Source organism: Pteropus vampyrus, unplaced genomic scaffold, assembly GCF_000151845.1.
Source record: "Pteropus vampyrus isolate Shadow unplaced genomic scaffold, Pvam_2.0 Scaffold101, whole genome shotgun sequence".
Taxonomy (NCBI): Eukaryota; Metazoa; Chordata; class Mammalia; order Chiroptera; family Pteropodidae; genus Pteropus; species Pteropus vampyrus.
In genome coordinates, this window is record NW_011888882.1 from 4402598 (window position 1) to 4429274 (window position 26677).

General features: G+C 40.2%; 1 protein-coding gene across 1 annotated transcript in view; it reads left to right on the plus strand.

Annotated features, from left to right (window-relative positions):
• Window positions 1-26677, plus strand: part of FYN (FYN proto-oncogene, Src family tyrosine kinase) — a 183994-nt gene that overhangs the window by 45849 nt on the left and 111468 nt on the right. Inside the window, exon 2 of the mRNA XM_011364863.1 lies at window positions 18498-18567. The gene's annotated coding sequence lies outside the window, so the exon portion shown is untranslated. The remainder of the gene's footprint in view (window positions 1-18497; window positions 18568-26677) is intronic.

Genomic DNA, 26677 nt, shown 5'->3' on the forward strand with positions numbered 1-26677 from the left:
CAAAATGGCATCTGATACTTCTCTGTTCTCTTCATTAGCCCCTAACCAGCATCTTGCACCCTGTTCAGACACCTATTATACAGAGATCTTCCCCTGGTTCCCAACAAGTTTATTGTGAGGACAGCTAGTCATTGTGGGGAGCTGGGATGAAGGCAAAACATTTTTTCCAAAGAGTATGTTCACAGATCATATACTCTATAGAAGACTTCTATATCTCTTACACCAGTGGAAGTGACAGGAAGGAGTAATCCAAAAACAGTGCACAACCCAGGCACCCTTTTCATTTGTCACCGTCTTGGATACACTTGCTGTTTTTGTAATTGGCTCATGTTTTTCTAGTATGAACCACTGGACCACTGGAGAGACCCATTTTCTGATAATTCGTAGAGTGAACTATCAATCCATTCCCAGATATACCTAAGTGGCTGGTATGGACGTTCTGTTGAATTCTGGTATTCATTTCCCTAACCAACAAATTTTGCTCCCTATAAATATTTGTTCAGTTAAAATACATGTCATAAGAATTTTCATATACTCTGCTTCAGGGTAACTAGGCAGGTGTTACAGGAAAAATGGGAGACTCCCTTGAAAAGCCACATAATCCTAAATAAAATGCACACACCACATGAAGCCCTGCCTTGGTTACGATGGAAATGGTTTATGTTGGAGTGTCTAAATGCGAAGTCCCTTAAACTCAAAATGCTCTGAAACCTGCCGGTGGGAGGTGACCACTGAGCCAAACAGGGTGCTGTGCCGGAGGTTAGACAGTCACTGGACCACCTTAGGCATTACAAGTGATGCAGACAGTGTTCCCAAATCTCTCAGATATGAAACTGGACTCTGAGCAGTGAAGATCAGACTGCTCTACATCCATCACTGTGTATCTAGTATTTTATGTTGTGGGGTCTGGTTATTTGTCAGCAGATGTCCTCTCACTATCTGTGAAGAAGTATAGGATAAAACGTAAGGAAGGATAAGATAATTAAGTATGGAAAGTTTGAAACAGAAAACACTGAAGAGATTTTTAGATTAAAAAATTTATCAGTTCTCTAATTAAGTATGGAAAGTTTGAAACAGAAAACACAGAAGAGATCTTTAGATTAAAATTTTTATCAGTTTTTACTAAATCATAAAAGTCAGGCATTTGCCATTTAAACTTGTCTCTGCTGCAGCCCCCAGGGCATGTCCCCCATCCTCAGAGGATATCAGTCATCGGCATGTGGGTGGTTCCCCATGAGAGGAGGTGAGGAGGGCCCTGCGGGCCTGGGTGAGAGAGGGTTAACTCTGAAGCTGGGTTTCCAGAAAGCCAAAGCAGCACTTTGTGTTATTGTGAAATAACCTATTCATTAGAAATTCTGCTACATCATCCTTGGAACTTAAATTTCCATTTTCATCCTGGTGGGTATTTTTAGAAGTCAATGAATAGCATTAACTTATGCCCTGAAAAGATGGAACAATTGTGTGACAGATTTAAGAAGTACAGTTGCGCTCAGGTGTTCCCATTTTAGATTACGGTAAATTCCTTCTGCATCAGGCTCACTGTCGTGAGTTTTCTTTTCCTCCCTTCATCACACTCGTTATCCCTTGGGCGGGTCGTGTCTGTCCCTGGTGCCGCACTGCCAGGCACTGTGCAGAGGAGTTGTCTTGCAGAGGCTCCGGCAGGCCTCCAACCAGCTGGAGAGCCTTCTTTTTTCCATCTCCGGGTCTTTCCCACCCTTTGGTGAGACTTGTGCCTAATTTTCAGCTCTCTGGATAATGTGTCATAACTTGGAAGAAAATTAGAAAGCATTTTACATTGCTTATTACAACCCATTAATTGAAACGCCACCAAACCCAAAGAATTTATTCTCATTGATGTGTGCATAACTCCTATTAACATTAATAAAGTTGTTTGGAATCAAAGAACCAGCAGGAACCCATAACAGAAGATCCATTTTGATCCTGCTTTACAAAGTGACTCATACCCACAGGGCCTCAACAAGCATTTTTAATGTAATTTTTACAACTGCCTTTTTAAAAGTAGAGCAATTACTGAATATATCATAGCACACTCACGTCCTTCAGAGTAAACGACAGTTGCCGTGTGTGCAGTACTGACCCCACCCCCCACCCCTGCCCCAGTTTGGAGACCGCGAGCTTTGTCGGCAAGGAGGCAGTGGCAGTGCTGGAGATTTCACCTGTGGCTGCTACTGCTCCTCCTACCCACGCCCATTGGGGGCTGGAGTGTTTGGGACTCAGCAGTAACAAGAGTGGGAGAAGGTGTGGGAGCAATGGCACGGGGACCATACCTGTTGTGACCCATGAGACAGAAAAGTAAATAGAGGTGTTTGCTTCACCTGAGCCATTTGTGCCCTGCCCCACCTGTGTATCGACAGGCAACATCACTGAAATGAAGAGGGGTAGGGAGAATTTAGTCCAGGTAACTGTAAAGCTGTCAGAACACCCCATTTACTAATCGTTACTGTGGTAGAAGGACCGCAAAGAATATGAAGACATTGTAGAAACAACTGGAAAACACCCTCGACCTTTCATGTAAAATGCGAACGCTAGGAGTTGGAGCTGCACCTTCTCTCTCTGTTCAGGTATTTCTAAAGTGCTTATTTATTCACCTTACTAGCCAGTTAAGGGTACTTCTCTCCTAAATTGGCCCCATTTTTAGGTCTATATGATGTTCCCCCTCGCTTCTCCCAGCTCTTTCTCTACCTCCTCTTCTATCTATAATTTTGGGCATTAATTTACACAGATGTTTCCAATGTTTGGGAAAACTTCAATTTAGGAGAGAAGAGATTTTCATATTTATGTCTGATTGAGACATAACGATCATGCCCTTTAGTCTTTCTTAGAAATGTTAAGTTTCCTACCACTTAGGTTAACACTTGTTTTTAAATGTTGCTTTTTTAAAATCACCTTTCTAAGGGAGAGGTGGATAACTGTTAAGTTAATTTTCTTAGATTTTTGAAGTGCTGCTTATAACTGAATTATTTCCCTAAAGACTAGCAGCATCTCACCCAGTTTCGTGCTTGGATTGTTACCTAAACTTGCGAGATCTTTGAGTTCCCTCTGCTCTTGTCTGAGGTTGGGAAACTGGTATTTATTTCTATAATTGTTAATCTAGATATTCTGAGGAAGAAAAATACAGAATATCCCTTTAATCATTGGACCTCATTTCTAACCCTTTACTTTGTCTTAAATATATAATTTCCTAAGAAAGGAAGCAACACTGGTTGTTAACAGGTGAATCCATCTGGCTCTGAATAGATAAAAACAAGCCCAGAATGGTTTTTACTTATTCTTTGCCACAGCACTGCGAACTGGGTCAGGATTATCCTTGTTTTACAAATGAGGCGGCTGGAGCTGGAGAGATGAAACCAGCCTTTCTCAGAGCCACAGACCCACAGGGTCAGAGCCCAGATGTGGTGAGAGGATTGGGGTGGAGCTGCACGGTTACTGCCCAGCCCTGCCTGCCACTGGATCTTGCTACAGACTGGAGTGCTTAGGCCCAGTGTCAGCCCATGGGTCATTTGTTCCCAGAGATTCAACTTGGCCCTCCAATACATAACCGGGTGCATGGAGCATGACAGGTACTCAGCAAATATTTGTTGAATGAATGTACTGTCAAAGCCAAACAATTCATTATAATTCATCATCTCATCTTGGGGACTGCCCTAGCTACTGCTGAATCTATTTTGAAACCTCTTTGCTGATGAGTTTAAATATATACTTTTTTTTTTTTTGAAGTACTGATTGTAATTGAATTATTATTTTTTTAAATAACATTACCAGAATTTGCTACACATGCCAGTGTGGTCAAAGGTCTCTGGAAGTCAAAGATGCATAGTGGAACTACTACTATATGCATATACTTTCTTTTGATTTAAACATATTTTAATTGATTTTTATTTTTTCCTGACTTGAAAATGTACACTCATTGTAGAAAATTTGGTAAGCAATAAAAATAATAATATCTCTTAATCACACCATATGAGATAGAAATATAAAAATGTATGTATTTTTTCTCTTGGGTATGGAATGCATATCTTATATACATTTTTATGGTTTTGATCCTGCTTTCATTTAATATTAAATTTGATCACTTTTAATGGATTAAATAGTGACTAGTTTTCCATTGTACGAATAAACATAATTAATTTAACCATTCACCATCCTATTACTATACAACCAATTGTTTTCATATTCGGTATTATAAATAACATGTAGTAAACATTCTATATCAAATATTTGCTCACTTCCCTGATTATTTCTTGACAAAAGAATCAATAGACTTGGACTGAATAAAATATTAAACCTCTGCACATGAAAAATTCTAAATAAAATTGAAGGCAAAGGAAACTTGGAAAAACTTTTGCCATAATATATTAAAATTCTTAACACTCCATGCCCAGGTTTCCTTTCACTGAGCCTAATCGTATTTTCTTTTCATGTTCTCATGATCAGGCACTCATTCTGATTTCTTAAACCATTGTACTGGTATCTCATTTGACTTAGCTAAAATTCTTCCAAAGTTAAGCATACAGTTCTTTGATCACATCCTTGATGCTATGCTGTAATATCTATCTTCCTCCACTGAGACTTCCCAAGGATTGTCTAACTCTTGTCATTACACCTGACTTACAAGTCCCTGAGTAACCTCTGCACATTTCTCTTGGAAACGACTTAAAAATAAATCAATAAATTCAGACTGCTGTGCACCACGCCAAGCACTGAGGAGGATATTTAAAGTATGACATAGTCCTTGTTATTGTAAAACTTCCAGTCAACTGGAAAACGAGACATGCCCACATAAGTAAATGTGTATACAAGATATGTCAAATGAAATTACTTGAAATTTTTATTTAGTAAATCTTACTCACCTTCCTCTGTTTTCTACAATTTCTGCAATTTCATTGGCCTGTGAACTACTCCTCATTGCATTACCCATGAAATGATTTCAGTTAATGTGTGATGGTTATATCATAACGTTTATCCCAAATAGCCTCTGTGGTGGCAGGATTTCTGTTTGTCTTGTTCACTGTTGTATCCTTAGCCCTCAGAATAGGGCCTGGCACATAATATGTGCTGCCAGTGGGTGCACGAATTTACTGGATATATTAATAAAAAGTATGCATTTTTTTCTTCAAGTGGAGACTACCAGCAATATTTATATACTTAGGTTGACAGTAAGTATATACAGTTCAAAAGAGGAACTGTGGAAGGCAAGAGCTGTAGCTCAAATGTCAGACCAATGGGGGCTTAAATATTGGGTCTGAAGTTTGCCAGCTTTGTAATCTTGGGCAAGTTAATTAATTTCTCCTAGACTCAGATTTTTCAGCTGAAAAACGTGGATAATAAGGATGAAGTGAGGTCATTAATATAAAGGTCAGCATAGTACCTGGTACATAGTAAGCATTCAGTAATGTTAGCCATTATTAGTTATAAATGTTTTCCCCTTCCTATTTGATCCCTTAATATTATCTAACTATATCCCATTCCCAGGGACATAAGTGACTTCTCAGCACTTCAGTTTTATCAGTTGAAGACATATAACATTATCCATGCATAGAGTTACTATGAGAAATAAATAAAATATTGTATAATATGTTCAATAAGTGCTCTTTTCCCCTCTTTTGTCTTGGTTCGATTTTTGAACACTCCTCTGTGATTGTGCTACCAAGCATCTCTGTCTCTCTGTCTAGTGCAGTGTTCTTTCATTTATTTTGATCTGACACATAGAATTTAATACATTTTTACATCACAACCATATCACACTCATGTGTGATTTTTTAAAAAAAATGTTTCTTCACCAAATATTACTGCGTATAATACCTGTATTGGTTCTCTAGGACTGCCGTAACAAAGCAATGCAGTTTGGGTGGCTTAAACAACAGAAACTTTTTTTCTCACAATTCTGAATGCTAGAAGTCCAGTTTCAAGGTGCCAGCAGGGTTGATTTCTTCTGAGGCCTCTCTCCTTGGCTTGTGGACGGCCGCTTCCCCCTTTGTTCTCACATGGTCTCTTCTCTGCGTGTGTCCTAATCTCTTCCTCTTATAAGGACCAAAGTCATTTTGGATCAGGGCACACCCTAGGACTTCATTTTACCTGAATTTCCTCCTTTAAAGTCTATATCTCCAAATATAGTCACATTCTGAGGTACTGGCAGTTAGGACTTCAACATATGAATCAATGAGAGGAACATAATCAAGTCCATAACAATGCCCTTGATATTTTTCTCTCTTATTTCGTTACTGAGCACAACCAGCTAAGATGAATTTTGCAACCCACTGAATTGATGACTGGACCTCGGGTTGAAAGGCACCGCTTTAGTGGGTTGTGTTGGTTTACTAGTTAAGTGTGAAATTGGCATCAGCATTAGGACTTGCCTTTGATTCATTGCAGAGTCAGCCCCAGAAGCTCAAAACATGTAAGGGACAGTAGGAAAATCAGAGTGGACAACCTTCCACAAACATATAACGATTATCTTAGTTCATGGGTCAGCAACCTTCTTCTATAAATAGCCAGATGGTCAGGCCACTGTGTGGCTTTGCAGGCCATACAGTCTCTGCCAAGGCAGCTCTGCCATTGCATCCCGACAGCAGCCAGAGACAATACATGAACTAGTGGGTGTGGCTGTGTTCCAATACTTCATTTATATGCACTGAGATTTGAATTTCTTATAATTTTCATATGTCATGAAATAGTCTTTGGAGTCTTTTTTCAACCATTTCAAAATGTAAAAGCCATTCTTAGTTCATGGGCTGTGCAAAGCAGTGAGTCAGATCTGACCCAGAGGCTGTAGTTTGCTTACCTCTGCCCTGGCTGGGAGAGCCAGTCATCTAGCTAAAAGACTCTCAGAGAATGGCTGAGATGATTTTCCTCAGTCCACATCAACGCTTAACTGATTATCATGTTTGACTCTTGTGATTTGTCTATATTTTCAGATGGAAAATCTCTGTGGCCACTCATAATAAATATATATATATATATATTTAAAAAGCAAATGTTATTTTCTTACCAGAGAGAACTTCCTTCATAAATGACCGACAAAATCAATGTCAGATGGTTAGGACAGGAGTAGAATTAGCACCATAAAGTCTTCACAAAAACAACAGATTGAATCTAAGGGTCTCCTTTGGGAAGTTAATATTCAGGGAAATGGAGAGGCCAAAGAAAGAGCAGCCCCTCTCCAGGAGCCCGGTCCCCGTGCTTTCCTCTCGGGGTGACAGTGAGTGAGGTTTTCTTCATGGGAACCTCACATACTCCACATGGTGGGCTTGGCCCTCTCTCACTTCCTGTGGGGGCTGCGTTTAGTCCAGGATGCCACGTAAGTGCCCAAATCGATCTTCCTACCAGAGAGTCCAAGACAAGACACTATCTGAGAAAGCCAGAGCCTGGCCATCTAGTTTCCTCACTCCAAGGGATTCATTTTAGTGGTAGGTGGAGCAGTTGTGTGGAGCACATGTCTAATGATGATGGGCTCGCCCCTGCACAGACTCTGACCAGAAGCAGGAGAGGGCCTAGCATAAAAGAAGTGGTCCAACTGTCCCCAAGACTGGGGGACAGAATGCTCTCTCCATCTGTGTGATGCTGGGCTCTGAGGTAGGTCAGGACTCCACCTCGTGACCATGTGTATTCCATAGCGGGAATCTGAAGAGCTTGGAAATTGCCAAAGGCAGGCATGGTGTCCTGGAGGTTTTTTTCCCATATTTCAGACTGTCAGCTGGAAACTATACATTTATCCGCAGCAAGTCAGCAGAGGCAAGCTGAACTGTCATTGCTTCCAGTGGCAGGACCGAGCTGATCTCACATGGTGACTCTGGAAGGGAAATGTTGAGTGCATACTGTGTGCCACAAAAAGAAAACACCTTTATCCCCAGGGCTTTCCCATCTAGGGATACTGTGGACTGTAAACCAAGGCCCTAGGAAACTTTTTTAACTGACATAAAAAAACTAAACTTAAACATCCAAATTTTCACTTCAAAAGAGCCAGTAATATAAAATTTAAATTATTTGTGTTATTTTATTTTGAAACTGCTTCATGCCATCATAATATACAATAATAAAATAGCTTTGCCGTGGCAGTCATCTTAGGTGAATAAAAAAACACAATTAAGTGAAATGGCACTTTTAAGCTTTTAGCAAAGCAAATTTTTGAATTATCTTGCTTAGATTAAATTGCTGTGCTCTCTCGCTTTCAGTTCTTATAAGAGCTCTGTTTTGTCTCTGGTTTCACTGTATTAACCAGTGAGATTTTTTTTTTAATTGAAATATAACACTTATACAGAAAAGTACACAGATTGTTAAGTGCACAGATGATGAATTTTTACAAAGTGAACACTCCCCTGTAACCAGCAGCCAGATGGAGAAAGAACATCACCTAAACACCAGAAGCCCCGTAGACACTTTTCCAGTCCCTAACCATCCCCACTCGCGCCAAAGGTAACTGATAGCATGATTTCCAACATAGGTTGGTTTGTCTATTTTGAACTTTATGTAAATAACATATTAAGTATGTACTCTTGTCTTTCTTAACATTATATTTGATTAATTAATCCATGTTGTTTCAAGTTGTAGTTTGTTCATTCTCATTGCTGTGTAATATATTGTAAAACTATACCAAAATTTATCTAACCCTTCTATTGTACATGAGCTTTCGGGTCATTTCCAGTTTAGGGCTATCACAGATAGTGCACCTAGGAGTATTCTTGTACATGTCAGTGGGTGAGCATATATAACATTTCTGTAGGAGAGATTACTTGAAGGTGAGATCCTGGGTCATAGGATATGGGTATGTTCAGCTTTAATAAATACTGCCAGTTTTCCAAAGTATCTTTATTAATTTACACTCTCACTAGCACTATATTAGAGTTACAGTTGCTTCGTATCCTCACCAGTACTGTGAGTGTTTTCTGTGTCATTTTAGCTTATCTGGTAGATGTGTATTGGTTATGCATCGTGATTTTGATTTACTTTCATTGATGACTAAATTAGATCATCTTTTTATATGTTTATTGGTCATTTGGATTTCCTTTTTTGAAAAATTTCTTCTCAAATATTTACCCATTTCTTTATTGCATTGTCTACCTTTTTCTTAAGAATTTGTGGGAGTTCTTTTCTTTAAGGATTTGTAGGAGTTCTGTATATATGTATTGCAATATGTATGTATCTTCGCTTTGTGGCCTATCTTTTCATTCTATGGATGTCATTTGATAAAGACGTGCTTAATTTCCTTCATAGTTAACATTTTTTGTGTTCTGTTCTTTTTAAAATCTTTACTTTTTGCAAGATTTGAAGATATTCTCTATGTTTTCTCTAAAAGTATTATTATTTTACCACTTACATTTAGTTCTACCATCCACATGGGATTGATTTTTGCATGGTAAACACAAAGATTAAGATTCTTTTTTTTTTTTTTTAATGATCACTCAGTGTATTCATTTCCTAGGGCTGCTATAACAAAGTACCAGAACCTGGGTGGCTTAAAACAATAGAAATTTATTCTCTCACGGTTCTGTGGGCTAGAAGTCTAAAATCAAGGTGTCAGTGGAGCCATGCTTCTTCTGAAGTCTCTGGAAAAGAATCCTTCCCAGCCTCTTCCAGCTTCTGGTGGCAGCTGGTAATCCTTGGTGTTCTTTGGCTTGCAGCTGCATTGCTCTGACCTCTGCCTCCACTGTCACATGGCCTTCTTCCCCTCGTTTCTCTGTATGTAAATTTGCTTCTTCTTAAAAAACATCAGTCATATTGGACTTAGGGCCCACCCTCCTCCACTATAACTCATTTTAAGTAATTACATCTGCAATGACCCTATTTCCAAATAAAGTCATGTTGTGAGGTACTTGGGAGTTAGGACTTCAATGTATCTTTTGGGGGAACATAATTCAACTCACACCACCCAGTGAACCCACCACTATTTATTTAACTTCACTGCCATATGTCACAAATTAGACGACTATCTCTCTAGATTGGACCTTCTATTTTGTTTTGTTGATCTATTTGTCTATTCTTACACAAATACAACACTGTCTTAAGGGCTGTTACTTTATAGTGAATCTTGATATCTGATAGAGTAAGTCTTCCAGTTTTGTTCTTATTCTTCAAGATTACATTAGCTTTTGGCACTTTGCATTTTCATATGAATTTTAGAATCTGCTTGTCAATTTCTGCCAGGAAAAAAAAAAAACAACCTATTTTCTTAAATTGAAATTTCATGAAAGATGCAATTTTGGAGAAAAAAGCAGAAGTCTTAAAAATACTGAGATTTCCAATCCACGTGTATCGCATAACCCTCTATTATTTGGGTCTTCTTTAATTTCAATAATGTTTTGTAGTTTTCAGTGTAAAGTCTTACACATCTTTTTTTGGACTCATTCCTGGATATTTGATATTTCTTTAATGAAATTTTGTTTTAATGAAATAAAAAGCAGAAGAGAAGAAAGCTTCTATTGGGTTTAATACTTAAGGAATTTTCCCAAGTTTACGAAGCTTAGCAGAGCTAAGATTCAAGTCAAGGTGTCACTGACTCCAAATAGTGCTGGGCAAATAAATAAGTTACCACTTCAAAAACGCAGTTTTTATGATAGGTGAAATGGTTCAAAATGTGGGGTCATCAGGGATGGGTAAAAAGGACCTCAGTAGAGAAAAGGTAGAGGTGTCAGGTCACCCACTTACCACATAGAGAACACACACACACAGGCTGAAAGAGATGTTGAGGACAAGATGCAGATACTGGTTAGGGGGAGGGGATTTTCAGTTTTCTTAGAATGTTAGGGTTCCCCAGAAGTGCCAGGCAGACAGGGAAGATGGCCAAGATGGTAGCTTTTGAGAGGAGTCCTTTCCCCCTTGAATCAGAGCTGTTCTGTTTCGCTTTTATCTAATATACTGAAATTTAGCATACACCTTTGAAATGCATGTGTGTGCATGCGTACAAATGTGAATACACAAGGTTCTTGTACTAAAATATAGCTTAAAACCCATCAGACTAGATATTCTTTAAATTTCCATTCAGCCCCAGGATTCTGGGATTTTAATATTATAGCCAACTTATACTCCAGGGGCTCTACACACATCATTAGTAACCTTGATCTTGGCAGCATTATGATACTGTGTGCATTTCATGGGACTTCCCAGGATCCACTGCAGAATACTTGTGTGAAGGATCTTGAGAGTGGTAATCAGGTTGCAGGAGAGCTTGGAGATTTGTCCAGCAGCTGCACCTGCATCGTAGCAAAGCAGCATTTCTGTTCCGCCTCTGAATTGCAGATTCCCAGAAAGAGCTTCATTGAAAAGGGCAAGTCAGAAATAATTCAAGTGTACTGTGAAAGCAGAGTTTCTATTTTACTTTTACCTGATACATAAGTGCTATGGTCAGTTGACAGAAATTCACTGCCAGAAAGAAAAAACATAATTACATATACCTCATTCTTATGAGTCTTATAGAACAGAATATTTTTTTCCTCCTGACAGACAACTAATTACTCAGATCACATTTACATAATTTATTTTTTCCCTAAATAAACTGGGCACCCTCAGGCCTAAAAGTTTAAACATAATAATTTAATAATTTAAACATAATAATAGTAATTATTATTATTATTATTATTATTATTATTATTATTAAGAAGAGGAGAAAGAGGAGGAAGACTACAAAAAAATAAAACACTCTTCTTCCTTGGGGTTGATGGAGATTACAGGGAACAAAGGAGAGCCCTAAAACCCCACCCAACCCCTCCAGTTACCCTTTTACATGACTCAGCTCAACCATTTGTGCCAATGAGCCAAAAATATATGTGTGTTTAGTCTGCCTTCAGAGCCTGCCACTTGGGCAACTGAGGATAAGCTCATTTGCTGGTTTGGTGGTGCCTTGCTCCATGGCTTCTGATCTGACGAAGAAGGAGCAGCGGGCCTTTTGTAGTGTGACCTTCCTGCGCCCTTATCCCGTGGTTGGTAATTCCTTCTGCTGACTGAATGCTTTCTGTGCTTATCTCTCTTTCGGTCCATCTCTCTTTCTCCTCTTTTCTTCTGCTCTTTACTCCACCTTCAGCAAATAATAAAAGAAACAACCACCACAAACTTGCTGGAGTCACCGCAACTTGTGGGAGTGAATCCAGAAGGATTAGGGTCCCTGCAGGCAAGGGAAGCAGATGGGTCAGTGATGCCTTCTCAGAATGCCCCCTGCCCTTCCTTCCCCTCCCCCTACCATGAGGAGGAAAGGTCACAGTCAGTCATAAAGGAGGCTTAGTTTCCTAGGGAACCCTGTGTTTTCTGGTTCCCACCCTCCTTCTTTGCAATTGGGCTTTGTTTGTGCATTTGCTTATTTAATGTATTATCCCTCCATTTGGAGCACTTGAATTTTTCAGACAATTGACTCTGGACTTGCAGAGAATATCGTAGCATGGAAGGAGTCAGAAATGTATTTTAAATCCATTGTTATTTTTGTACACAAGCTGCCTAGCTTGTACCTAACATTGCACAGAACAGCCAGAGCCATAGGAGAACTATGGAGGTGTGGGGAGAGGAAGTCTTCTCCTGACCCCCACCCTATTCTTTGCTTTTGAAAATAAGACTCAGCAAAGACTCACACAGCTGTTCCCTAGCAAGTGGGCTCTGCAAGTGTGTGCTGGCTTTGTCATCAGCCTGCAAAGTCTAGAGCAGCGGTCCCCAACCTTTTTGGCACCAGAGACCAGTGGTCCTATGAGAATCTAATGCCTTGATGATCTGAGGTGAAGTTGAGGTTGTGATGCTAGCACTGGGTAGTTGCTGTAAATACAGATGAAGTTTCACTTGCTTGCCCACCTCTCACCTCCTGCTGTGCAGCCCGGTTCCTAACAGGCCATGGGACCAGTACTAACCTGCGGCCCCAGGCCAGTTACAAAATTTAAATAATTTGGTCACAGAGCTGAACTAAAAAGGATAAAACTCATTGAATGCAACAAAATTACTAGAAGTGACTTCTCTGTACAAGTTATTGGGCCAGGTAAGTTGCCAGTGGTTCAAAAATAAATGTAGCGTAGGTTTCTACCCTCAAGGAGCTGGCTTTTTCCCTCGAAGCAGCATGGTAAATTCTATAGTAGAGGTATAAATAGAGTGAGAGTAATTCCAGTGGAGGAAATTGGGCAAGAACGTTAGGGAAGAATTTATATTAGAGTTGAGTTTGAGGAATAGGTTGGTTCTCCATTCTTGTAGGTAAAGATAAAGGCACATAAGAGGAAAGAAATGGCAGGCGAAGGCCCGGAGATGGGGCAGATGCCAGAAACGTCATACTTTGGTAAGGCTAGGCGTGAGGGAGAGAAGAAATGGAAGACAAGTCTAAGGTGGGTTTGGAATGATGGTAGATGGCTTTAAGTGCAAAACTGGAGAGTTTAAGTTTGTGTAAGTCTTTGGTTTTTCTAGCAGTGTCACCAAGCCCCAAGGTTCTTAGAAGGTGGCTAAGAGGCACCACAGGGGCAGAGGTCCAGAGCAACTCTCCTCTTCTCCATTTTGTGGATTGGGATATTACGGGGTTTTTTTGTTTTTTTGTTTTTTGTTTTTTAAAGAGGGTTCCGCTTTAAAAAAAAAAAAAAAAAAAAAAACGAAAGCTGTTGGTGTATGTCAAAGAAACCCATTCATTTATCCAGCCGGTCAGTTAACAAATATTTATTGGGCATCTTCTACATACCTAGCCCTGGACTAAGTTCTGCTGAAAGAGCATTGAAGATTTTGAACTACTAGTCAATGGCATGTTAGTAAGGGCCCCTGAGTCTGTAGCCTGAATTATAATCCTGTCTCTGTCACCCACTAACCGTAAGACCTTAGGCGAGTCTTCTGGCCTCGGTAAGACCAGTTTCTCACCTGGAAGACGCAGGGCTGGGCTAGTAAGTCATTCTCAGCTGAGACATTCTAGAATTGATATGATCAGTGCTATAATCCAGAACTTCCATATGTGTCAGCAGAGTTGGTAAAGGAGAGACCAGCATCAGGCCAGTTAGGAGGCAACGGCAAGAAATTCTGTGAGATATCTTAAGAGTCTGAGTGGGGCCTTTTACTTAGTCATTCAACGTACATGTAATACTCAGTGCCAGCCACTGTGCTAAACATAGCAGTGACCAAAACAAAGTCCTCACCCTCAAAGTACTTTCTATCTAAGGAGCAGCAGAGGGACCGAGAGCATGAGTGATAGATCTAGGGATATAGTTTGAAACACATGGCAAGGGGTGATAGTGAGAGCTGTGGAAGTATATGAGATACCAGAGAAGAGAACGTAAAAAAAGGTTTGAAGAGAAAAAAGAGACCTGAGGTGATAGAACGTAAGAAATATTCTGTGCAAAACCAACTAATGTGCGCTCCATGATAGCACATTCTTCATCAAGCCGATACAACAAACCCATTCCCCCAAAATATCCTGCTATAGCTAATGAGCTGTGACACGCTAAAGAGATAATGTCCATTTAGACACCCAGTTTTCCACGACTACATCATTCCTATATGTGAAGCAAAATTACACCAAAGCCATATGTGGTTTTATATAAAAGCAGGTCTATCTGGTTTTCTCAAAAAGGTCTTTAATAACTGCAAGTGAGGTATAAAAATGGTACGGGTGGCTACCTAAGCTGCTAGCCCCTCGGATCTTTCCCAAGCCAGCTGGCGCTCTCTCTCTCCCTCTTTCTCCCTCCCTCCCTTCCTCCCTTCTTCCTTCTTCCGCAAGTTATTGGAGTAGATCCAGAAGCAGATTCTGACAGCCTCAAGCTTTTCCTTCAGTGATTACATGCCATAAGTTGTCTTCCCTATTAGAGTCCAGGCTGAGCAATTAGCCTCTCATTGTCTTTGCAGGAAATGACATCCATGCGACTTCTGGGGAAGGCAACTGTTGATCACTCTGGTTAAAATAATTTGAGAAGTATTCAGCACTTCCTCTGGTTGATTATTTAGACTGGGGAATGTAGAAAGCTTTTGGAAATGGGCAAAGCGAACAATGGTTGTCAGAACCCGAAATACTACTGGGTCAGTTCCCTGAACAAAACGAGTTTGAACTGTCACTCTACTTTCTTGGTGCCCTGACTTGTCTGAACTCCAGCATGTGGCTGAGCCCGATGCCTGGGCATTCTGATCCTTTTATAATACTTTACTGGAGATATTTTCTCAGCTGCAGATAATTGAAAATCCAACTCCAGGAGGCCTGAACAATAAGAAGTTTATTAGTTTAGTAGTTCCGCAGATTTAGTAGGTTTGGAAATCAGTCTCACAACTGACGTTTCTCAGAAGCTCCCAGGGGATGCCAGTGTTGCTCACTGGCACACTGCAAAGCCTTAGACTACTCAGGTCCCCACTCTACGAATGCAGGCTGCTGTCACCTGCCCATGAGGCACTGGGCTGAAGGAATATGAGGGGTCTGTTAGGAAGAAGGAGAAGGGAATGACCTCCTGTAGATGAGATTGTATTAGAGATAACTTGTTCTCAGTTATAATGAGAATGCCTCCTTTAAACCAGGAGCCATAAATAGTCTATGATATGTATTAGAAGCAAAGAATACATGCAGCACAGTGTGTTGTTGTGTGGGAGCACCTGTAAATATCTTATTATTTATTAATGAAGATATATATATATATCATAATTCCTAAAACAGAAGATAAACAGTCATGCTGCCCTCTTTATTATCATTCATCTATTTTTTTTTAGTACCCTATATCTAGTGTTTCTCAAAAGGAATAAATTCAAATGAAATGGATTTAAATGTTCTTAAGAATAAAAAGAGTGTGCCAAGTCTGGCCTTTGTTCTCTGAGTGGATATCTTATCAGTCTTGGCTACTGGGATGGGAGAATACACCACTACTTATCCTAAGAGTCACTTGACATAATGTCAGGCATGAAAAATACTGCCAGTGGTGAATTTCTGCCAAAGCAAATGGCCACAATGCCCTTGTGAGTGGTTTTCAGTGGAGAATATCATTATTCTCTCTTCATTTGAAAAGGAAAAACTAGTCTGTTATATTTTTGTTTTTCTTGGCAAAAGACACAGTCCGGAGCCGCAGCTATTTAGGAATAAAGCTGATAGTGCTGAAGAACCAATGTCTATTGTGAGACTCATCCATTAACAGACTCAGTAGGGTTCAGAGTGAAATATGCCATTAGGTGTTGAGTGACCTTTGTGAGACAGTCACGTTGGTAGGGTTGTCAGCTCATATGCAAAGACAACATCACTCGGGGGTGCGGGGGGGAGATGGAATTTCACTGCTCCATCTACTGGATCCGCCTGCCCTGGAACCACGGGCTGTCACATGTGCGGGACCAATGGGAAGCCATAGCAACTCTTAAATGGCCTTACCTATATGGGTCACAAGGTACATGTACTTAGGAAATTGCCAGCTATTCCTATTTACACAAAGGCCCTGAAAGGTTGAAAGATTCTCAGCTTCTCAAGACCAGCTGGGGAAAGCTGCTAGACTTGAAGCTCCACAAAGACTGGAAGTGTGCCTGTGTCACACAGGCACCCCATGTAAACAGAATGATCGAAGAGCTGGTCTGTTCCTGGGAAATGTCAGTCAACAGCATGAACTAAGCATTCACTCTCTAAAGAGGAAAAGTAAAGGAAAAGAGCATTTTGTTGCCCAGTTTCAGTACTTTATAATCTAAATATGTAATGTTTAGGTGCCCCATGTACATATTTAGGACCTCCTATGCTGTGAAAGAGAGATTAGATAATATTAATATTAGCTGAGCCTGTGTAAGATAAGCAAGATTGCACCATTATTCACTGATTGATTTAAACAACGCTAACTGAATGCCTTCCTACTGTGCCTGCTGTGAGGCAAGGCATTGTTAGCCATGGAAGAAATTTAAAAAAAAAAAAAAAAAGGTGAGGGAGAATAGGGCCTTCCCTTACAACTTAAAAAGTAAGATACAGTAAGTACATTTAAAGTATCTGTATCAAACAAAATAAAATTTTTAAAAAGAAAAATCAAAGAGGGGCAAGATAATATGAAATTGGGAAAATCAAGGTAGAAAGAGCTCAAGAAGATGAGCATTGAGCTAGCTAGACCTTAAGCAGAGGCCCTTGACTTGGGGTCTGTGGGTGGAATTCAGAGGGTCTGTGAATTTGGATTGAGAAAAAAATACCTCCTTATTTTCACTAACTCTTAACCTGAAATCTAACATTTTTTTCCATTATGAAAGTAGCATTATCTATTTGTCACCAATAGAAATTATGGGTATTTTCATATTACATTATAGTTAAAGATAGCCTGAAATATCATTTATGCCCCCAGAGTGCTTTAGAATTAAGGGAGTTGTTAGACTTTTGCTGGAATTTATTTAAATATTGAAAGAAACATCACAATTTTGTTTATATTTTGATAACTATATCAATATACTTCTTTAGCATTTGTGTGTTAATTTCAAGCATTTAAAAACATTACTTTGAGAAACAGCTCTCTAGACTGTTATGGCAGATAAAGGTCAAGAGCCCCTGCCTTAGACAATGGCTAGGCCTCCCACCAGCATTCATGGAACAGAAGACACTCAGGGAAAGAACTGGCATGCCAAAAGGCTCAGGCAGGACAGGTGACCGCCCGGATGTAACAGCATCTGATGGGAAGACGTGGAGATAAAGTTGAGGCGAGCTGGAGTCTCAGGCTAATTTCATTTCACCGATAAATTTGTAGGTAATAGGAAGCAGTGGAAGATGTTTCCACTGAGGCTTTAAGTTGCGTTTAGGAAGGATGCTTTTCAGACCCATGAAAGTGGGATTAGAAGGGGTAAAACTGGAGGATGGGAGACCAGTTTCTGCCAGGACTGGTGCCAATCAGACAAAGTGTAATGGTGAGAATGGAGAGAAGGCATGAGTTCTAGCATGCCTGTAGGGCTAGAAGGGCAGGCTTGGTCCATGGTCTGCAGTTGGAGGCAAGGAAGGCCAGGGTGGTTTTCAGGCCTGGGTGACTAGGAAAATGATAGTCGCTCCTCTCATTCACCAAGTGCTTACTGTGTGCCGGATGCCGTTTTAAGCCTTTCTATGTCATTTATATGTGATTGAATTTATATTATTTAATCTTCGTAACTCTGTGAGTCAGTATGATAATCCTCATTTTTTAGATAATGAAATGAAGTCCAGAAAAGAAAGCTCTGGATCTGATAGCCAGCAGGAGAGAAGGGAGTGTGTTCTTGAAAGAAATAGGAAAGAGGAATTGGTTTGGGGTAAAAATTATTTTGAGTTCAACTTTAGATATGTTTGCATCGTTTTGTTTCTAATTATTTTAAAGGCCTAAAAATTCAAATAAGGTATTTATAAGCACAGTTTTTGGTTTATTTCATCATCCGGATTTTTATTTGTTATCAGTGAATGCTGAGTTAATTTGTAAATTGGTTTCATCTTCTCGTAAAAAAACAAAGACAGATCTGACAGTAAGGGTCTAGTATATTGAGGGGTGCCCAAAACAGGGAAGATGCGTGGTTACCAGAAGGGAAGCACAATATACATATTAAATTACTCCTATTTAACGATGCTTCTTTCCTTTTGTTGTGGCATTGTTTTTCAGGACCACTCCAGCGGCTGTATTGGAAGACATGTGGTGTATATAAAGTTTGTGATAATTGGGGAAAATTTTGGTAAGTGTCACTGCATTTATTTCTAATATCTTTTGTTGTAAAGTGGAGCTCACGAACGGAAGCCGTTGTCTTGTTCTGTGCATCTTAAAATCTGCACTCAACTTAGATAAAATGGAATTTTATAATGAAGTGTGACGTTCAATTGGTGCTTTCTGACAGTATGACTTTTTTTTCTTTTTATTGCCAATGTTATTAAGCAATATGGGCTTTTCTAAGATTTAATAAGCAGTCTAGATTTAGGAGAGGTTCTGGATGCAGGGTAAAGAATACCCTCGACAGTTTAACTTATGTTCTAAGCCACTCATGGAATATAAGAGTAATACACTTGCAAACCAATAAAGTAAAATAAAATAAAAAGTCTCCAAAGCAGAGAGATCCTTATGGCCTCTGTATTGAAATGAGAGAAAAACAGGCAATTAACTGCTTTGGGAATGAGAGATTAAAGGGAGTTAAGAATCCAGCAAGCCTAGGAACCTGCCTGCAAACCAGCATAACAGTGGCCTGAGAGACTAAGACCATTAAGTTCAGCAGCCACCCAGAAGATCTTGCTAAGAGTAGTAAAAAAGACAGTCTTTGGGGTCAGGAGACTTGGGTTAAAATTAAAGTTTTATACTCAATTATTACATAACCTCTCTGAGCCTCTGTTTCCTCACCTGTCAAACAAAGCTTAGAGTGCGGCCTACCTCCCAGGGTGTTTGTGAGAATAAAATGAGCTAGGTAGTGCTGGGGCATAGTAGGTACTCAATAAAGCACTTATTCTTGAGAACAGAACAGGCTTGTTTGGAAACTGGACATTTGCCACTACTAAGGTCAAGCCACCTAAAGGTGTACGTATCTCCCAGCAGAAGGGCTCCTAGGAATGGGTTGGTCACGCCCTATTTGCTGTCACAGGGACATCACAGTTGGTCGCCACAGCTCCTCCTCCAGCACCCACTCCATAACAAACTGTGGGAACCCCTGACATGTTTATCTTCTGCTCTAACTCTGTTGACCCATTCTTAGACAAACTTGGCTCATTAAACTTCCCCTCCCGCCACCATTGGAGACAAGTGCAGTCTTTTGGAGTTAATGTTATTTTAAAGTAAAATAACGAGAAGAAAAAGACAGATTAGGAGTGAGTAGATGGTGCTCTCAGTTTGGACTTCGGTTACCATGTTCAGGTTTCCATTTCCAAACTCGTCTTTTGATTTTGTGTCTATGCTTATTATGTAGCCTTCACAGAGATGCAATTATTGGACTGAATTTCTTGAGCACTGACTAAAAGAATTTGGTTTGGGGATGAGGCCTCCACCCGTGGTTGGAGAAAATCAGCTGCACCACTGCAGATGGGCCACTGTTTAAGATCAGTGTCTGCGTGACCACCCTCCGGTTTCATGGAATCAGAGGGACGGACCCAGCCTTGGGGTTTGTCTAGCCCAATCACCCACTAGCTAAACGAGTCTCTTCACAGAATTCCCTACAGAGGGAAATTCACATTCTCTCAGAGATGAACCGGCTATTGCCCTGAGCCACTTGCTCCATTTTAAAAAACAATTGGGGGCACAGGAAAATGTTAAGGTGTGATGAAATTGTTCTAGATCTTGATTGTGGTGATATTTATATAGCTGTGTGCTTTTGTGAAAACTCACAGAACTATACAATACAATGGGTGAATTTTGCTGTATGTTTAATGAACCTTAATTTTTAAAATGGAAAAAATCAAGCAGTTAAACAAATACCTGAACATTTGGCTCAAATTGTTAAAATGAAAGAGGGAGAGAGGGAGGGAGAGAGAGAGGGAAAGCGACCTAGTCCTTATAGAGAACTACAATATGCACTTTATATGGCAGAGACTGGGTCTTCTTCTTTCCTGTTGTCTCAGTGACTGGACAGCATCTGGCACATAAAAGGCCTGTGATAAATATTTATTGAATCACCTACTGCTCTTAGTTATTTTCTAAGCAGACAGAGACAAATCCATTCACATTCCCACACACCAGCCCACCACATATTTGAAGACAATATCCTTCCTCATTTACCTTTCCTCCTCTGGGCTGAATTTACCAGCTCCCATTCTTTGGCTCTTTGTTTTCTGACATTATTTTCCTATCCTTCCACACTCTGCAGTTCTCCTTGAGGAAGTGTCCGCTTTACTACGTCCCTCCTCACACTTGGCCCAGCTTTAGAAACGCTGCCCCTGAGGTGGCCTGGCCCTGACGTGGTGCCGTGGGCCATCACTTCTGTAGGTGATGCTATCAGATACCAACCCTAATCCTCTTCCTTCACAGTCAATCCTGAGTGCCTGGTAAGGGATTGTGAGGGATTTCTTAAGAGTGGACTTCTAAGAATAGAGCTCCTAAAAGTAGGCAGGACAGCAGTCTAAGAGATCAAGTAACAGCAAATCCATCCTCTTAAATGTCTTGATTGAAATGAGGCCAGGCCATCCTTATTTTGAGATAGCAGTAGTGCTGTTTATAAATCTCTCAGGGTAGTAGTGTATCACAGATTCTGATTCTTCATTATAAGTCATAGGAAGTTTGAAATTCTTAAAACTAAAACTTGTGGCTACCTTGAAAAATTTAGATTTATTGTTCTCCTGGCCATGCTAGAGGGAGATATATAAATACATAAATATATAGAGAGCAGTGGTTCTCAATCCAGGTCAATTTTGTCCTTCCAGAGGACATTTGGTGCTGGCCAAAGACATTTTTGGTTGTCACAACTAGGGGAGGGAGGGTTCATTTAGTAGGTGGAGGCCAGAGATGCTGCTAAATATCTATAGTGGCACAAGACAGCGCCACACACACAAACAGAGCGATCCAGCCCGAGGTAACAATAATGCCAAAGCTGAGAAACCTGATATAGAAGTAATTTTTTAAAAATTTAGATGTCTAAAGTACTCATTATTTTAAAGGTTCAAAATTTTAAATATTTTGACAGTTATATATAAATATATAACTAGAAAACATTTAAAAGTTTGTTCAGAGAATCATAGGACTAAAAGGGCTCTTAAGAAGTATTCTTACACTACCTCTGACTCCAAACAATAAATGACAGGCTTAAACTGATGACTGTCAACTAAAGCTAAAAGCAGTACTCACACAACATGATCCCAGCATTCACACAAAAGACGCCGTCTCATATTTTAAATTTCAACCCCAGCTTCTTCAGATGTGTTTGTCTTTAGATGACCTCTAAGATGAAATGGTATTTCAATCTGGGCTAGTCCTTCCTTTTGAATCAAGGTTAACATTACTGGTATGATAAAAATGTGCTTAGGGAGGAGAAAGATCTTCTTACGGATGTTTGAGATTCGATATTTTGGTACACAGGGCTGTATATTTGCACCAACTTCCTAGTGATACCCCAGTCTGGTTTAAATGTGAGTTGTTTAGAGCTTTTGTAGCCCAAAATGGCTGCATTTGCTGAAGCAGGAAGATTAAAGCAACATATGTCAAGTTGTGATATAGGACAATCCACTTGAAAAGACTTTAATTATAGGGCCTATTCTGAGAGGGTAACTGTGCTTTTTGTGAGATATATTTTGGGATCTACTAACCCAGCTTCAAGACCAGTAATATCTTCCCAGAAAGGGTGTGGTGTGTGCTTGTGGACATAAATATTTTCTTACCAAAAGCTTTGGTATAGTAGTCTTTAGACTTTACTCCCCTTCATTTTTTTTTTTCTTTCTGATAACCTTTCTTCTTGCAAGAATGCTATGAAAATGCATTCTAGAAAGCCAGTTAAGAGAAGGATAAGAGATCTCATTTCAGATGGCCAAGCCCAGAGGTTTAGGGGCTTTAACATTATCAGTCTGCTGTTTTTAAGAAGAATAGAATTTGGAGTATGTACCAAAGCGGAATAGTAAGCTTCTCAATTCAGTGATTCAGTGGAAAGAGTCAAGTGACACTATTAAAAGGCTGTGTTGGTGCTAAATATTTTAATGTATTTATAGAAAAAACATATATTTAGCTACTCATTTCCCATACCCCCTTTCCAACCCTAGGTAACTCCGGTGGGCCATTTCCATGCTCTTTCACAATGACTAATAACCTAGAGTGGCTTTCTGCTTTCACTTTTGTTCAAGACTTGTGCCTTTTCCCTGATCTGCCTTTGGTGGCCTCCCTCACTTTCCTGTTAATTCCCGAGGCCTTGGCCTTAAAGGAGGGTGAGAACCTTCTGCCCAGTCAGCATTTCCTAGTCCTTATTTAAAAATAAATGATAAAGGAGAAATTAGATCAGCAAAACAAAACGAGCTTCTCTTTTCATTTACACAATGTATGTGTAGGGAGGAGTGGAGAGGAACAGAGATAAAGAGTAAGGACGAGCAATTGTGTAACTCAGAAAACCAACATGGACAAGCCATTTTGTAACTCAGAAAACCAAACTAAGGGTAGGGGAAGGGCTTTTACCTAATTTCTAAGTCAATGAAGACGATAAAATGAGAGCAAGAATGCTCCACGAGGGAAAGCTGAGAATCTCTGGAGAGGTGTCTGTGTTCTCCCAGAAACAGTCTGCGACTGTACTTCATCTGAATCACACAGAGAGCTTGTTTAAAAGTGCAGGTCCCTGGGTCCACTTTAGATGGACAGAAGCTGAATCCCTGTGGCGAATGTGTGTCTTCACGCTTAACTCTCCAGGTGGCTCTTATATACACTAACTTGTGTGACTCACTGCTCCCGTCTCCATTCTCAGCTTTGTTCAAGGCTTACAGTTCCATGCAAGGTTGTGTGCAGTCGCCCTCCCCAGCCTCTTAAGATTCACTTCTGTAAGCATTGCTGAATATGTAAATTACAGATGAGAACATCATTTTAAAAGTCAGACCCGTGCATGCTGCGCCCTGCTCTGGTGTGCATGGAGGGTAGAGCACCATATTCTGTTACCTGGTTCTCTTGAACTAATTCCTTGCTCGCTAAGAGAAGTATCCTTCTCATTCCAGGTTAGTTTGAAGCTAGATTCTTTGAAGCTACTTTGAGGCTGCCATCTTGCTTGTCTGCTGCAATAGCCTATGTATCTGCCATCAGCCTACACTCTAAAATTCATGCTGCGGTGTGGTTTTTATCTGCAGCAACGCTTATGAACCAAAATTTCCCACTTACGAAGCGGAAACTTTTACATAATAAGTAGCTGTTGTATATTCTAGTATATGACTGGACAGCTAACACTGTGGAATAGATCCTACCTGGAATCCTGGTGGTTGGACCTGCCCCAGCCCTGTCTCTGACTGGCAGGCTGCCCAGGTGAATGAGTATTATGATATCATTCGTATATAAGAATCATTTAAGTTTATAAGGAGATGTGGCACATTTGCTCCTCCCAAACCACTTCTTAGGTGGTGGAACAGGTATTATCCCTAGATAAAATCTGAGGCTCAGAGAATTTAGCTAATGTCTAAGGCAGGGGGCGGTTGGGAGAGTGGGTGTTTGTTGTCCTCCTCTCAAAGACTGGAGGCAGGGCTGGCATGCAGTAGAAGGGGAGTGGGGAAGAGATGGTAAATGTCCTGCAGCGTCTGGGACAATCCTGCCCAGCAAAGCTGTCCCCAGCATGGGACACGGTGGCCATTGTGCCCCGACTAAGAAACACTGCACTGAGGTTGTACAGCTGATATGCAGTAGAGCCTGATATGCAGTTGAGCCAGATTCAGACCTGCACTGTCTGAATCCATGCCTTTTATGGTCCTCCCCATGTTAAAGGCACCACAGAATTAATTCCTACTTCGTTGGGAAGCTCTCAGGCATTACAGTTGAACTCAGAGTGGCTGTTCTGCAGGTTATGCCATTGCCGCTCTCTGCACCAGAGCTCAGGCACAGCTCTCTCTCTGTGGAAAGAGCCTCTAAAACCCCAATGGCTGGCTGACCAGCACCCCGTACCTGTCGTTCCACTGCCAACGCCCAGTGCTGGTGGAGAAAGATCTTTTTCATCTTTGGAAAAGATCAAAGCCCAAGAGAATGCCCACCCACAGCCTTTGATCCAGTTTTACTGGCTTAAAAACCATCTAGATAGGGAATTAGGTGTCAATTTCAGGAGGTTTTGATATGATATCTTAGGCTTCATAACTACCTGGTCAATTTCGATAGCCTGCTGTTAGAGTTTTGTTTAAAGTTTTGTTTTGATGTCAGCCAACAAAGAAGCCAAGATGTGGTCACAGCAGTTTGAATGAGCACACATGAAATTTATTAAAGCGGTGAAAATATAACAGCTTTGAATGAAAAGGCACACAGTGAAGCTGACCTGAATATAAATGTTGAGGGGATTATGAACAGGAGAGGTGCAATATTATCTAATCTGGCTTTTTTTTCTTTCCTATTTTTTTTCTTTCTTTCTTCTCTCCCACTATTTTTCCCCGGTTTTTATTTTGAAAAATTTCAAACCTGCCGGTTGGGAGAATGATAAAACCAACACCTATATGTCCTTTACCTAGATTCACCAATTGTTCTAAATTTGCCGTCTTGCTTTTTTTATTCCCTCTTCCAAGTTTATATACGTAAAATTATATCAATGTATACACATTAATATATGTGTACATTATATTAATTCTTGCTGCATTATTTGAAAGTTTCAAACATTTTGACATTTTACCTCTCAATATTTCATCATGTCACTCCTAAGGACATTTTTGTTTGTTTGTTTTGCAAAACCACAGTACTATTATCATACCTAAGAAATTTAACAGTATTTTATATTATCTAATATCCAGTCCATATTCACACTTTTCTAATTGTCCCAGGCTGGTTGTGCTATACAAAGTCCTGCACTCTGGGATTGTCTCTTTCTTCGCTGTTGTTTAACTTGCTCTTCGCTTCCTGAAAATTGTTAGATTTACAAGCTTGTTATTGGATGCAGGTTAAACATCTTTTGGCAAGAATACTTCATAGGCATCACTGCATGCTTGATAGTATATCACATCAGGAGGCAGATGATGTCAACTTGTCCCACTATCTGCAGTGCTGAATTTGATCTCTTGGGTAAGGTGGTAACTTACTTACTGACACTTGGCATCAGTAAGGCATCTGCAGGCTGGTACGTGGGTCCTTTGTGAACATCCTGTCCCCCACCTACCTTTCAGTGCTTTGAGTATCAAGGGATAATCCTTACCTAGATCATTATTATATTGATATAGTGTCTGATATTTTTTACCCTTTGCTTTCTCTTCCTCAATTCTTTATGGTGTGTAATCTAGGCCTTCATATTTTTATAATGTGGAGGGTTTTTTTAGCCACTTTCGTGGTGGTCAGCTAGATTTTGTTGTGATACTAGATTACGCCAAATGTTTTTCTTTCTTGCTTTTCAGATAAGAAGTAGTAACTTTAGCGGAGTGTTTACTACACGCCGGGTACCACACAGGCTCCTTACCTATAGAACTTCTTTCACTTTCTTTCCACACAACAACTCAGACTAGCAAGTGAAGTGACTTGCTCAAGATCTCCCAGCTCCTATGATGGAGCTGAGATCAAACTGGATTCTGTCAGGCTTAGAGCCAGGGTTTTTTCACCCTTCTGTGTTCCCTACTATCCCCAGCCCTGGCTGTGCCTCCCACCCTACAGCCTTGCCTTAGACAAACGCCTACCTGATTAGTTAGGTCCATAAACCAAGAAAGTTAGCTAGAAGGGGGCTGTGCAGCTGGAGAAGCACAAGCCACACACATCTAAAACGGGCAGGTGCTACTGGGTTTCAGACAAATATGGGCTACCATTGTCAGAAATCTTGCTCTGTATATTAACCATCCCAACGTTTTAATGTGGGCAACTAATACACATACTATGACACTCATCAGCCGAGTCTCCAAGTTCCAGTGCCCGCACTGCTACTTGCGGAGGCTACCTTGAGTCAGCCGAGGCTTTGTTTAGAAATGGAATTCAGTGTTTTTTCAGTCTGTTTTTTAACTTCCTCTTTTAAACATATATTGATATTCTTGAGATTTGATTTGAAGAGTGTTTGATTTTTGAAGAAACGAAAAGTTATTTTTCATAGAAGTATCACTTACCTGGCATATTATTATAAAACTTGGGGTTTATTAATTAATAGATTGACAGCATAATAGCAGATATTTCACCTGTAGCTTTGAATGAAAGCAAATACATTTTCCTCTGAATATCATCTGTAGAATTTTTCTTTCTTAAATTGTTGTCTA